The sequence below is a fragment of the Ricinus communis genome, chromosome 6 (genome assembly GCF_019578655.1).
Source record: "Ricinus communis isolate WT05 ecotype wild-type chromosome 6, ASM1957865v1, whole genome shotgun sequence".
Lineage (NCBI taxonomy): Eukaryota > Viridiplantae > Streptophyta > Magnoliopsida > Malpighiales > Euphorbiaceae > Ricinus > Ricinus communis.
The window spans coordinates 28,033,886-28,048,990 of NC_063261.1; positions in this window are offsets into that span (position 1 = coordinate 28,033,886).

Genomic DNA, 15,105 nt, shown 5'->3' on the forward strand with positions numbered 1-15,105 from the left:
CCAAAAGCTACACCCTCAAGATCCATTAGAATCTTGCCTAATTTGCAAAGTAGATTCCGATGATAATTCTTATGAGGTAGTTGCCTATAATAACACCTTGAATGCACAATTAGTACTTCCACATAGACAATCTCTAAGGTATGAACCCTTACCTCACAATTTATTGTCTATGAGTGCTTTGAGAGAGGAGGATGCACCTAAAGTGGAGCTTAAGCAACTCCTTTCCGATCTGAGGTATACTTTTCTTGGACCTAATTCTATCTTCCCAATTATTATTAATGCACAATTGGATAATAAAAAGGTTGACAAACTACTTAGGAGAGTTAGGGATCATAAAAAGAGTATAGGATACACTATTGATGATTTGAAAGGGATTAGCCCTTATTTTTACAATCATAGGATACATTTCAAAGATGGATGTAGTCCATCTATTGAACATTAATGGAGATTGAATCTTAACATGAAAGAAGTGGTAAACAGGGAGAGGATAAAATTGCTTGATGCAGGGATCATATATCCAATCTCGGATAGTAATTGGGTAAGCCCAATTCATGTGGTTTCTAAAAAAGAGAGAATAATGGTTGTTAAGAATGAGAATAATGAATTAATCCCTACTAGAATTGTCATATGATGGAGAATATGCATTGACTATAGGAAATTAAATAAGGCTACTAGGAAAGACCATTTTCCTCTTCCCCTCATTGATCAATTATTGGAAAGGCTAGCTCGGCATTCTTTCTTTTGTTATTTAGACGGGTATTCGAGATTCTTCCAAATCCCAATCCACCTGAAGGCCAAGAAAAAACTACTTTCACTTGTCCGTATGGAACTTATGCTTATAAACGCATGCTCTTTGGGTTATGCAACGCCCTCGCCACCTTCCAAAGGTGCATGATGGCAATCTTTTCTAAGTTCATAGAGGACAAATGATTTTTCTATCTATGGTTCTTCTTTTGATGATTGTTTGAATAACTTGTCTAAAGTATTGTAGAGATGTGAAGAAGCTAACTTAGTTTTGAATTGGGAAAAATGTCATTTTATAGTCACAAGAGGAGTGGTCTTGGGTCACCTAGTGTCCGATAAAGGTATAAAGGTTGACAAAGCTAATATGGAAGTCATTGAGAAGCTCCCACCACCTATAAATGTGAAGGGAATTCATAGCTTTTTTGGGCATGCTGGTTTTTATAGAAGATTTATTAATGATTTCTCCAAAATAGCCAAACCCTTTATTAATCTTTTGGCTAAAGATGTTGAATTCATATTTGATAATGAATGTCGTGATGCTTTTTGTAGGTTGAAAGATGCCTTAATTTCTGCACCAATCTCGCAACCTCCCGATTGGAGCCTTCCTTTCAAAATCATGTGCGGTGCAAGTGACTATGCCATAGGAGATATTTTGGGGCAATGATCGGATAAATAGGCTAATGCTATATATTACACTAGTCATACACTTGATGAGGCTCAACTAGATTATGTCACAACTGAAAAGGAATTCTTAGTTGTTGTTTTTACAATTGATAAGTTTTGTTCTTACTTGACAGGTAGCAAGGTGATTTTACAGATCATGCTGCCTTACGGTATTTCCTTTCAAAGAAAGATGTTAAACCATGCCTTATAAGATTGATTCTTCTCCTTCAAGAATTCCATCTGGAAATTAAAGACAAGGCCGGAGCTGAAAATGCGATGGCAGACCACCTCGAGATTAAAGTTGACAAATAAAGAGAATGAGCTGCCCATTGATGACTATTTCAAGGGGGAGCACTTAATGCAAATCAAGAGTTCAACACCATGGTATGCTAATATAGTGAACTATCTAGTTTGTGGAGTTTTTCCACCTAACCTCTCCTACTAAAAAAAGAAGAAATTCTTTTCGGACGCTAAGTTTTATTATTGGAAGGAACCCCTCCTCCTCTATAAGAGATTTGGAGATGGTTTGATTAAGAGATGTCTCCCCAAGGATGAGGATTAAGATGTACTCTCTCATTGCCATTCCCTTGAATGTGGTGGGCATTTTAGTTCCACCAATACCGCTGCTAAGTTACTTCAATGTGGATTTTATTAGCCAACTCTCTTCCAAGTGCTAGAGACTATGTACTGAAATGTGATAAGTGTTAGCAGATGGGTAACATAGGGAGACGTAACAAGATGCCTCTAAATGGTATTTTAGAAGTAAAGATCTCTGATGTATGGGGACTAGATTTCATGGGTCCATTCTCAAGTTCTTAGAGAAACAAGTACATTCTAGTGGGAGTGCATTATGTATCTAAATGGGTGGAAGTAATAGCATCTCCCACTAATGATGCTAAAGTTGTGATCGAATTCCTATGTAAGCATATATTCTCAAGGTTTGAAACTCCTAGAGCAATTATTAGTGATGGTGGTTCACACTTTTGCAATCACCAATTAGAGAATTTGTTAAATAAGTATGGAGTTACTCACAAGGTTGCTATACCTTATCACCCCAAAGTAATGGGCAAGTAGAGATCTCTAATCGAGCAATCAATGTCATACTTGAGAAAACTGTGAATGCATCAAGGAAAGACTGGTCATCCAAACTTGGTGATGCCCTATAGGCATATAGAATAACATTTAAAACTCCTATTAGCGCCTTTTCTTACAAGCTGCTGTATGGAAAATCCTGCCATTTTGGGCTACCAAGTTCCTGAATTTCAATATAGAAAAGACTGGTGAGAAGAGACTTCTTCAGTTAAATAAGCTTGATGAGTTTCGGCTAAACTCCTTTGAGAATGCTAAGATCTACAAGGAAATAACTAAAAGATGGCATGACAAGCACATTATGAAGAAGGAATTCAATGAGGGAGACTAAGTCTTACTATTCAACTCCAGACTAAAGCTTTTTCCGGGCAAACTGAAATCAAGATGGTATGGCCCCTTCCTAATCAAGCAAGTATCATGGAGATGTGGAGTATGGAGCAAGGAGAATGGAGCATTTAAGGTCAATGGGTAGAGACTTAAGTAATAGACCTCAATAATAAAAGCATGTTAGCTAGTGCCTCTTGTGCATTACCAGGCGTCGTTTGATCTTATAAGGATAAAAGTCAAGCTAATGACTCTAAATAAGTGCTCATTAGGAGGTAACCCAACAGTTTCTTTTCCCAAGTCTTATTTTTTTTTACTTTACTTTTATTCTTTTTCTTTTATTTACTTAGCTTAATTTTCTTTTGCATCTTTATAGGTCAACATGAACGAAAGAAGGGAAGAAAAGGAGAGAAATTAGGAATGACTGTGAGGACACGACTTGCAACACGGTCGTGCTTATGGCCGTGCTGAGGTTTGCTTTACTATTTCAAACGTATTTGTTTTAAACACGCCCATGATGTTTTGTAATACGTTAACACTTGAAATCCAGTACTTGACATGACCTGACTCACGCCTGAACACACGACCGTGTCCTATCAAGTTCTTTCAATCCAAACGAACAGTACTAGACACGACCTGAAATATGATTTCACACACGATTGTGTCCACCTGAGTGGTTTTTGGGATTAAAAGGCAGTACCATGCACGACATGCAACACGGTTTAAAACACGGCCTTGCAGAACTGGACATTAGCGGGCAGTAGAGCACCCAATTTCGAACACGAGCATGAACACGGTCGTGTCAAACAACATTATAAAAAGTTATGATTGTAACCCTAGCTGCCACACGGTATACTGTTCTAACTTTTTACCCTTTTCTCTGATTTTCTCCATCTTTCACATCTCTTTATCCTAAAAACACATATACCTCACATTGAACCTTGTCATTTTCTTCATCATGAGAATAAAAACAGTTGCAAACAAGAAGAAATCAGCAAAATGACATCATTCACCACAAGATGAAGACGACCGTACCTTCTCCATCAGCTGGACCTTCATCTTCACACCAATGCTCCTCCTCATAGCAACTTCATCCTCTCTTATCTTTTTCGGACAAACAACATAAGGAAAAGTGTGCAATCCTAAGCTCTTTACTCATTCACCCATCTTATAAGATAGATTTTCATGATTTAGGATTGATTGGGCTAGAGAACAACATTGGAACTATGACTGATGTGTCCAAATGGGGTGGTTTTATGAGTATTGATAGACTCGTGTTCTTAGAGTTGTTTGTAGAGTTTCAACTACCTTCTTACTTGCTTCGAGATTAGTTAACTATGATAAACCAGGGTTTCTAAAATTCCACCTAGGGGGGTAAGCAATTTTCAATCTCTTTAAATGAATTTGCTGTTGCATGTGGGTTTTATGATCACCATTTGTCATGAGTGGTGCATGCTTTTGTACACTTACCGATTTTGAGCATACACGCCCCACTACATATTGGAGAGAAATCATTCACCCAAATGCAAATGCAAACTATGATCCTAGAGTTAGTAAAAGTTCTGCTATAGTTAGTCCTTCATTGTGCTTTATGCATAGACTCATCGTATTTACCATATGTGTTCGTAGGGAGAGCACATGGGTGACAATCCGTTTATTCTGAAGGATCGTGGATTAGCTCTACAAAACAAATAAAATAAATAGACTAACTGGGGTATTGGTCATGGTATAAAAGATATTTTAGAGGCTCATAAAGGCCCATTTACAAGTCAGGGCCATAAAGGGAATTTCGCTACCTTAGGACCGTTATAGTTACGGCCGCCGTTCATCGGGCACTAAACAATATTTGTTCTATTTGCACAGTTTTGAAAAGGGGCTTATGCCACATTTGGGGTATGGTTTTGGTCTTCACATGGCTAGCATGCCATTTGTGGAGGCTCCTACATCACTAACTTAGCACACAACTTAGGAGTCTTTGATACCCTTACCAACTTAACCTAAGTATGTAGCATGCCCCCTTTCAATTCGAATATCATGAAGAAGATTCGATTGGTTGACATAAGAGCAGGGCAATATATCCTGAAAGAACCCACCAATGACATTCCTGCTACGGCCAACCAATGAGGTTCTCACCATAGGGCATCTTTTTCTTCATCATCCACACCTAATGTCGAGGCCACTCTATAATACCACCTTGAGCTTCTCCATTTGCTGTGTGACGACGTCTCTAACATTTGTCACAACTAGGGTATTGTGATGGCTCCTCGCCTTATGTTTCCTTCTACCTCTGCAGCTACTAGTACCGGAGAGTTCCATAATGATGATATCGAGGACGAGGCTAGGGACGACACATACGATGCCTATAATGACGATGATGATGCACCTTTTAATGTTTGAGATTGAGATTATTTTATTTTTCTTTTTATTATTATTCATGTCTTTCAAATACTTTGGATTGTTATTTTTATTATATCTTTGTCTTACAAAATTCTGCATTTTCTGTTTATAATGTTTGGAAGCTACTCTGACTTTTATTCCAATTTCTACACTAACAGGGCAGTACTTCCATTCACCTTTTTCTATATTATCTATTTTTATGTTCTTATTTTTTTCTACTCTATTATATCCATTAAGGGCAATGCCTAGGATAGTGTAGGGGAGGGTATTATATTTCTATATTTTGATTATTCATTGCATGTGGGCTAGTTGTTCATTGTTTTCCATTTGCATTGCATATTATTTTTTTCTTGTCTATTATTCAAATTTCATTATTCTTCAACTTCATTTTTTCATATATATTGCAATGCTAGTCCTTAAAATTTATGTTTTACCTTTTTGTGCAAAATTAGAAGCTCAATTATGATTAAAGAAAAATGATGTGTGAGTATGCATTTTTTATTTAATCATTGAATTGTTGAATGGTTTATTATTTAAGATAGTTAAACATTAGCTTCATGTGTGAATAATTTAGTTCTCATGATTGAAGCTTAACTTGGAGATTGAATTGAGCTTTATTTTGGATGAGAATGCGTATCGTTTTAATTCCTTACAATTCTGATTGAATATATATCTCTTTTTATTAATTCAAGCATTACTTAAAATTTAAATTCTTATGCTCTAATCTACTCCAATGATCTAACAAGAGTATGAGCATCCAAAAGACTCACTTTGCAGTATCCACGCTTAGTAGTGCAGGAACGGCAGGGGAATACTAAAAGTGAGAAATATTTTGAGAAATAAAAAGGATGAGATGGAGCATTAAACGCACTCATCAAAGTTATTAAATGAAGGACATTATAAAATGGAGCGTAAAACGCATTCACAATCAATTTTTATTTTCAAAAAGAATTATAATCTTTGATGCTCTTCTTCTAAACTTTTGGTCATTGGATTTCAAAAAGTTAAAAGTTTAGATTGTGATTATTAAATTGTTCATATATGTTGTGCTTTTGTTCAATTATCATCACTTGATAAATATTTTAGGCCTCGATATTGTCAATTTGCATTACTTAAGCATTGTGACTTTTTGGTTGTGGTTGAGCTAAGTCTTTTAAATATGTTAAATTTGATTTTTGCTTGAGGACAAGCAAAGCTCTAGTGTAGGGCAATTTGTTGTGTGTAATTTCCACATCTTTGAGTTGAATTTTAATGACTTTGAATAAATAAATTATATTAATTAAGAAGGATTTAATTTAATTATGAGTTTATTTCAGTTATATCTTTATTTTAGTTTTCTTTTGTTTACCTTTAGTTTATTTAGGAATCTGTATTTAATTTTTAATATGTTTTTCCCTTTTATTGGAAAGTCTAAAATGAGCCCTAGATGATCAAGAAAAATGTGTCTTATCCACACATGGGCGTGCTTGTGCCCATGTCACACGTCGGATAAAGGATCTAGAAGCACGGTTTGACATACGACCATGTTCAAAGTCATGTCTACCACTGGACTTTGAAGAAAGTAGCATACAGGGAGCACACGAGCGTGCTCCAAGCCATGCTTGCTTCTACTTATTTTAAAGAAGTTGTGAAAGTTCAACATGATATGACACATGGGCATGCTCCAAACCGTGCCTACTTCTGCAAAAGTTGAAGATATAAGGATAGCTCAACATCAGATCACACATGGGCAATGTGTTAAGTCGTGCCAAAAATAAAAGGATGCCAAACGACCGTGCTTGAAACCATGTTGAAACAAAAGATAGTTTCTTTTATTGGAAACTCTAAAATTAAGGGCAAATTAGGGTTTCCTTAAGCCTTACCTATAAAAATGGAAGATAATAGTTATTATGAGATAGAGAATCATCAGAGAAACAACTTTTGAACACATCCTCAAGGAGATTAAGAAGATTTGCACGAAGATTCAAGAGTTTGAATGAAAAATTTCTTTTCCTTCTTTGATTTCTTTAATTATATTTTTGTGTGTTGCCACAATCATGTGTGGCTAGACTCTTCTTAGGGTTGGGATTTGTGGAGTTATTCTATTACTTGTTTGGATCTTAATTTGCTTTCAATGAATTAATTTTCAGTCAATGTTATGTGTTGTTTTTACTTGTTCTTGTATTTAATTTTAGACCGGATTTAAATATATGTTTTTGGGTAATTTAGAGACAATAAAAGTTGCATAATTTATTAGCTCGTAGACTTGTAAAACTTGGGAAACTCGATCACGAAAGTAGATAAATCCTTCAGGGAATAATAAATTGCTAAGGAACTTAATGAACCCTAGTTAATTGACATGACCATGAAAATAGGTTGTAATTGACTTGGATATTCTTAGATGAGCTCGAAAGATACTCTAAGTAATTTGACTATTTTACCCTTTACTAAATTAATGATTTGAATTGTGAAAAGATCCTGTAATCCGAGTAATAGTTAGTGAAATGAATCTAGGCTCCAATTTTAATTATTAGATTTTCAAAAGAAATTATTATTAGCTTTAAGTTCTCTTTTCCTATTAGTTATTTACTCAATTATAATTATTCGATTTTGTTAGATTGTGGAAATACATTTAGGGTTGGTACTTCGTGGGAATATACTCATACTCATTATATGTTACTTGTTACGATCCGTGCACTTGCAGAATTTGCCTAACAACAGGTTGATGTACTTACCTAGGAGATCTCCACCATGGATTCCAGATTGTTGCACATGTTGGAGGCAACAAATCCTTGGTTGTGGAGTATGAGTAGGCTGCCTTGGCTCATTAGCAATGCTTGGATGATTGGCTCTCCTTACGTCAATTTGATCTTGATAGCCTATAACTCTTTTTCCTTTTGACTGCTACTATTGTACTTTGATTCTTTGTGGATGGTCAAACCATAATTTTGGCTCTTTAGATTAAATAAATGGGCAGTTGGCCTATTCTTTCATCTTTGACGTTGATGAATACTGATTTAATTCCTCACATGCTTCATTCATCAGCATCCGCACTTGCACTTGTAACTGTAGAACTTCTTGATGTACCCATGCCACTGCTTGCATTCTACTAAGACTCTCTGTGTGTTATGATGCACTAAAACTTTAGGAAAAGTGGTAAGGATGCTAACTTCCTTATAGATTCTAGAGATTGACTTTAAACTAAGCTTTGCAGACTTGTTCACTATTTCTAACGACTTTATTACTTGGTCATGGTATTGGTCTGTTTAGGACAAAAATCTAATTTTACTTTATGGATTCCCACAAAGTCGGATAGAATATCTTTAGATATTGCTCATTGATGTGTTGCTTATATGGTTCTCCTTATAAACTTGATACCTAGTAGGTATTTCCTTTCTAAAATCTTTTGGATTTTATAATGTCATTCCCAATTAAGAGACCACTTCCCAAATTCCCAATCCTTATGTCCAATAGGAAGGAACACTTGAGAGCTTTGAACGTACTGTAAACTAAAGTTGAGGATAGTTGACTAGACTGAGGATTATTTTTCTAATCTAAGGATTATTATCTAATCTACTAATAGCTTTCTAATCTAAGGATAAAAGATAAAGATAAAGTTTATAGACTTTGGGCTTCTATCTTGATTTGATTGATTGGTTGGGTGGGATTTACTCACTAAGGGGTCCTTGCTTATTTATAGACTTCCGTGGCTTGGGAGATGCTTTGGCATATTCGTCATTCTTGACTTAGTCCTCAATTAACTCCCCACCTTGAGAGCACGTACTGTTGCTTTTCATATTTTACACATGTTGATAAGGATGTAACTTCCTTACTCTACTTTATTACTCTTCTAAACTTTCTAGCTTTATTTCTCTCAACTTCCTGCTTTTGCTTAACTTCCTAGCTTACACATTTTAAATGTGCTTTTTCTTTCTTGGATATGCTTCACTTCCACAGTATTTCATCCTTGACTGACACTTTTATTCCTTCCTTTCCACTTTCCAAAAATGTGCCTCAAGCTTCGAGAAGATTTTGTAACTACTTTCCACCTTCATACTTTTTCATTTTTCACATGTCAATAGTCCTTAAGGATTATCAGACCGAGGATTTTACATATAAGTTAGGAATTCAGATATCAGCCGAAATCCATGGGCTTAAGAATTTGGATCAACATTAAATAGGCTTTCTCTATGGATCTGACGTAATTTGATGGGCTAAATTTAAGTGTAAAGAATTGTCCTGCATACAATAAGGTTGAAAGCCTTATCTTAATGGATAGATCTCCCAAAAATTACTTTTAGCAACTATTATGAATAATTAAGTCCAAAATAATATATAAGGGATTACTTAATAATCAAATAATTTAGGAATATTTAGAAAATGAAATATTTAATTTTAAGTCCCAAATATCCTATAAAATACTCTATCAAAAATTAATCCACTTAATTTTCTCTAAAATAATTAAAGGAAAATCTTATTTTAATTAGAAATATTCCAATTACAATAAAGAAATCCCTTAATTCTTCAACCCAACACCATATATCTCCCACCAATTTATTCTCATCCAAACTCCTAAAGGATATGTCCTATTTAATTGGAATTTGTTTAAACAACAAATCTAATTAAAATAAGAAAAAGACTTTGAATAATTCCTCCAACCAAACACTCCCTTAACCAAATTTATCCTAATTACGCTGTAACTCTTTTTCTCCAACAGACACTCCTCCATATATTATTTTTCTTTTTTTCTCTTCTCTTTTCTTTTTGTAGAAAAAGACCCATAAAACTCCAAACACCCACAAAAAGGTTGCTACCACGTCACACCACGACTGCCTTGTCATCATCGACCACCACTAGCGCCACCAACCATCAGTCACAGCCCCTCCATCACGAAACATTAATTTTTGCGCATGTTATACACGCAGATAACCCCACACGCCACCAATCCAACCACCACAGTAACCCCTCGCTGACCAGACACTCCCTCAACGCTCAGTTATCTCTGACCAGCCATGCACCAGCACCGGCAGCCCCAACAGCAATCCCTTTGTTGATTTTTGTGTGCAATTTCTTGAGAAAAATATGTATTTAATGCAAAAATCCAATTTTGTTTGATGTGATCTTGTTTTTTTTGCATAATAGTTCTAGAATTATTGTGATTGGTGATGGATATGTGAAATTTTGGTGGACTTTGAATTGATTTTATTTATTATTTGTTTTTAGCAATTTTCTAATTTTAGCGAGAAATTTGAATTTAATGCCAATTTACTAAACATATAGAAATAAGTAGAATTACTGTGTGATAATGATTTGATGATTGTGTAATTTTCTAGGATTTTCTAGAATCAATTTTAATTATTTACGATTTTTAGCAATTCTTGAATTTAAGCCCAAAAATAGGAATTAGACAAAAATACAATTACGAAAAAATCACAAAACAATTAAAATTAATATCGGACATATGATTTATGGGTATTCTCGGAATTTTGGGATCTTTGGAATTTTTTGGTGAATTAATTTCAATTACTTACTATTCTTGGCAATTTTTAGAGTTTAATCTAAAAATAAGATTTAGACCAGAATAAAATTGCTAAAAATAATAAAATAACTATAATTATTAAGGAGAATGATTTCTGATGGTTCTGGATTTTTTAAAGCTTCGGTGATATTTTTTGGATACCACATCATTTTACCACGAACATGACAACAAATGTAAGATCAAGCAAGAACTCAATTCTGGTGATGAACTTGGATCAAATTAGGTGGAATGTAAATAAAAATGGTCAGAACCGGTGATTTTGGTGTTTAGGGATGATTAGAATTATCATGTAGCATTTAGAATTCGAGTTTGAAATTCACTAAATAATTTCAGCATATGCTAAAATATTAATCAGGAATGGATTTTGATGAAAATGATTAGGGAACGATATTTGTGGAATGGTTTTTAGTTTAAAAGGTTTTTATGTATGTGTTTGTGGTAGCTGAACTGATGTATCTGGCATACAGGAATGTTTTTGCCAAACTTAACAATGGGTTATTCAGCCTTGTGAAATGTGTGTAAAATATGGAAATAAGTATGAAATGAGTTTAGAAAGTGTATGAAATGTATTTCTTGGCATGGATGGTATTTTACACTTAAAGAATTACAATTGATTAATTTATCTCAGCAAGTGGTGCCTGAAACTCCTTAATCAACCATAAAACTTTAAGAATGTGTAAAATAGAGATGGAATTTTGGCAATTTTTTGTATGGATTAGAAATGTCGAAATTTAGAAAGTGGACCTGACTTTGCTTGTATTGGTCAGGTATGTCGTCTTAGGCTCCGATCGAGATTTCCTCCCACATATCTGCTCTAGATCCATCAGGCACCACTACTACGAACATGGTAATTTCTTGTCTCTTTCAACTTGATATCTCTGTATTGCAATTCATCTTGTGTTGATGCCTTGAATTTCCTTATATAGGGTAGTCCTAGCCTTCATTCCTCATGCATCACGTTTGCTCTCACTCCTGCTACTACCTCTTTAATTCCTCAGGTAGTTTCTTCATCCTTATGCCTTTAGGAATTATTGTGAAGCCATTGACTTATTTGTATGTCTCTGAATTGTAGTCTTCTAATCCAACTTTATCCATACTTGTGGAGTCTTCCTCTTAGATGCATTCAAGCTCTAGGTACTTCCTTACTCTCTTAAATTGACTAGTTTTATTTGAGTCAGAAATATGTAACTTTCTTAATTCTTGAATTCTTTTGTAGTTCCATGCCTTCCACAAGTAAGGATTCTGATGCTCCATCTCGCTTCCTAGTGATTGATTCATCGTTTGTTTCTCTTCCTGCGCTTCCTTTCGCAGATGAGCTTTTACTTGGTAAGGAATTGACTCATTTTCTTTTTTCTAGAAGACTTAAATCTTGGTCGCATTCCACAACCGAATGGGTAGACTAGATATATCGTCTTTCTCCATACTATAGTGATTTATGGGCATCCTTGGGCATTTCCAAGTTGATTAAATTGAGTAAGATTGATATGGCCCTTGATTATATGCTTTTGAGTGTCGCTATACAATTCCGGTCTATGAGTCCTAACTCCTTTCTATTTCCTTGTGGGCCTGCCTTTATCACACTTAAAGATGTATTTATGTTTATTAGATTTCCTATCAGAGGCATGGAGATGGCCTGCTTGATTAATTTTCTTGATCCTACTCTCCCTATTGTATTAGTGGCTTCTACTACCTATGATTCATACCAAGAAATCATAACAAAAGGTAGAGGAACTTTACTGCCTACCACCAGTGAGCATGTAGAGTTCCTATGGGTGTTGATTTGCATATTCATCTTATTTCCCATGATTGGTAAGCCTGTTATAAAGTACCTGCCTTAAGCAAAGTCCTTGTCTATTGATAGGAAGTTTGCCTTAGGCATTATACTGCTTGCTTCACTCTGCACTATGATGGATAAATATGTTGGTATGAGCCCTTTATAGAAAGTTGGTGGTAGATTGCAGCTGTTGGCCTACTTTTCTAAGCTTGTCCATATTGAGGAGTCCAATCATGACTTGCCACTTAGTGCACAGTTGATGGGACTATCCACAAAGGATAAGTCTAAGCCACTGCTCGACTTCTTCATGAACTTGACAAAGAGACGTTTTAAGGGATTATAGTTGAAGTATCATTGTGTTGATCTGCCTTTCTAGTTCTACTTGAGCTCTGATCCCACGCTTAATACTGATTTGGATGCCACTAGAGATCTAGTGATGGCCTTCATTGCTTGTAGGCCCTTGATAACAAGTGGGTGCTATGTCTTCATTCCTTCGTTGATTCCTTGCTCTACTACATTAATTTCTCACATGCTGAGTCTTTAGGGACGGTAGTTCAGATATGCACAGTTCATCCTAGCTATTCATAGTAATCCTGGCATTAAGAAGGCATCTCAGGATTCTGTTACATCAATCCTTGAGAAGTATCGTACTCTAAAACAGTGCATTATTAAGGGATGACTTGAGGATGTCGCGACATTTAGAACTTGGTTACCTCAGTTCTTCCATGGTTTAGTTGGTAATCTAACACTTGATTCCATTATAGGTATGTCTTTCCTCCTGAATTTAAGTAATTTACATACCATACTTCGAATGCATGTTGAGTTCCTTATTTGTGTATTAGATCCTTCTTCTTCCTTTACTCATGCTCGGCCTCCCAAAAAGGCTAGAGTCTATTTTAGTTCTTCGCCTTAAGCTGCTTCTAAGGCCCCATCTAAGGCCTCAAAGTACAAGCCTAAGGTTGCTGGATCAAAGAAGTCAAGCAGACTCTAGCATCACCCTAGCTCTTCTCCTCCAGTTGTGACTTCATCCAGTATAGCAGAATTGATTGATGATTCTTCTGAGGATGAAATGTTGTCAAATCACCATGACACTTCTCTTTATACTTCCGCAATTTAGATCACACATGAGTCTGAGGATGATGATTCGTATGTTAGTGAGAGTGTCCTGAAGAACCTACTGTTGTTTTTGTTGATGTCGATACCAATATTGGGTTTGATCCATCTTAGGTCCTTGGTTCAGGCGGCATTATTGGTTCTTGAGCCACCTTGAACAAGCCTTCTCTTACTCTTCCTAAAGTACTTCATTTTTACCGTTTTCTTTCTGCACATCTTTTCCTTTAATAACTTTGTATAAGTAGTCTCATAAGTCCTTAAGTATATGATTCTTAGGACTTATGTAATAACTACACTTATTGCTTTAGGATCTTGCTTCTAGGAGAGCTATGCTTGCCTCGCCTTAAAAGGTTACTATAACTTCTTGTTAGATTGACTTGAGCTTCCTAAATGGTCCACCTCCTTCATCTAGTTCCTCCTCTCATGCACCATCTAAGGCTGACTTGATGGTAGCCAAACCTACTTTGAGGCACCTCCTCAATTTAGACATCCTCACCTTGACTCTTGCCTAGAGATCCGGCTTTACTGTTGCACTTGCATTTTTTTAGTTTGCTTATGCTGGGAGTACATCATCGGGTAGTTTATCTACTGCCTGCTCTATTTTTTGCACTTTGGATCATGCTCAACATACTATTATAGATGCTTATAGCAGATTGAGTATGATTAAGACTTAGAAAGAGCGGTTGGGTAGTGTTGTTTGCTCTAAAGTTAAGTGTATTGAGGATTAAACTAGTCTTTGCAAACTTATGATGCTTAGTATGTTATGATTATAGAGGATAAGGCTACGATTCAGGAGTTGATAGAGGGTGTGAAGAAAAGAAAGGAGCAACATGAGAAGTGTTTAAGTCAGGTTGAGGATCTTAAAGCTAAGCATGATGTACTTACCTAGGAGATCTCCATCATGGATTCTCAAATTACTGCAAATGTTGGAGGTGCCATGTCTTTAGTTGTGGAGTATGAGTAAGCTACCTTGGCTTACCGAAATGCTTAGATGATTGGCTTACGCCAGTTTGTTTTTGATAGCCTTTGACTCTTTTTCCTTTTATTTTCCTTTTGACTGCTACTATTGTACTTTGCTTCTTTATGGATGATTAAATCATGATTTTTGCTCTTTAGATTAAACAATGGTCAGTTAGCTTATTTGTTCATCTCTGATGTTGATAAATACTAATTTAATTTCTCACATGCTTTATTAATCACGATCCATACTTGCACTTGTAACTGTAGAACTTATTGATGTAGCCATGTCACTGCTTGTATGCTGCCAAGACTCTACATATGTTGTGATACATTAGAACTTTAGGAAAAGTGGCCAGGAGGCCAACTTCTTTACAGATTCCAGAGATTGACTTTAGACTAAGCTTTCTAGACTTAGTCACTATTTCTAGTGACTTTATTCCTTGGTCGTGGTATTGGCCCGTTTAGGACAAAAATTCGAGTCTACTCTATGGATTCCCACAAAGTGGGAACTTTTTTAGATATC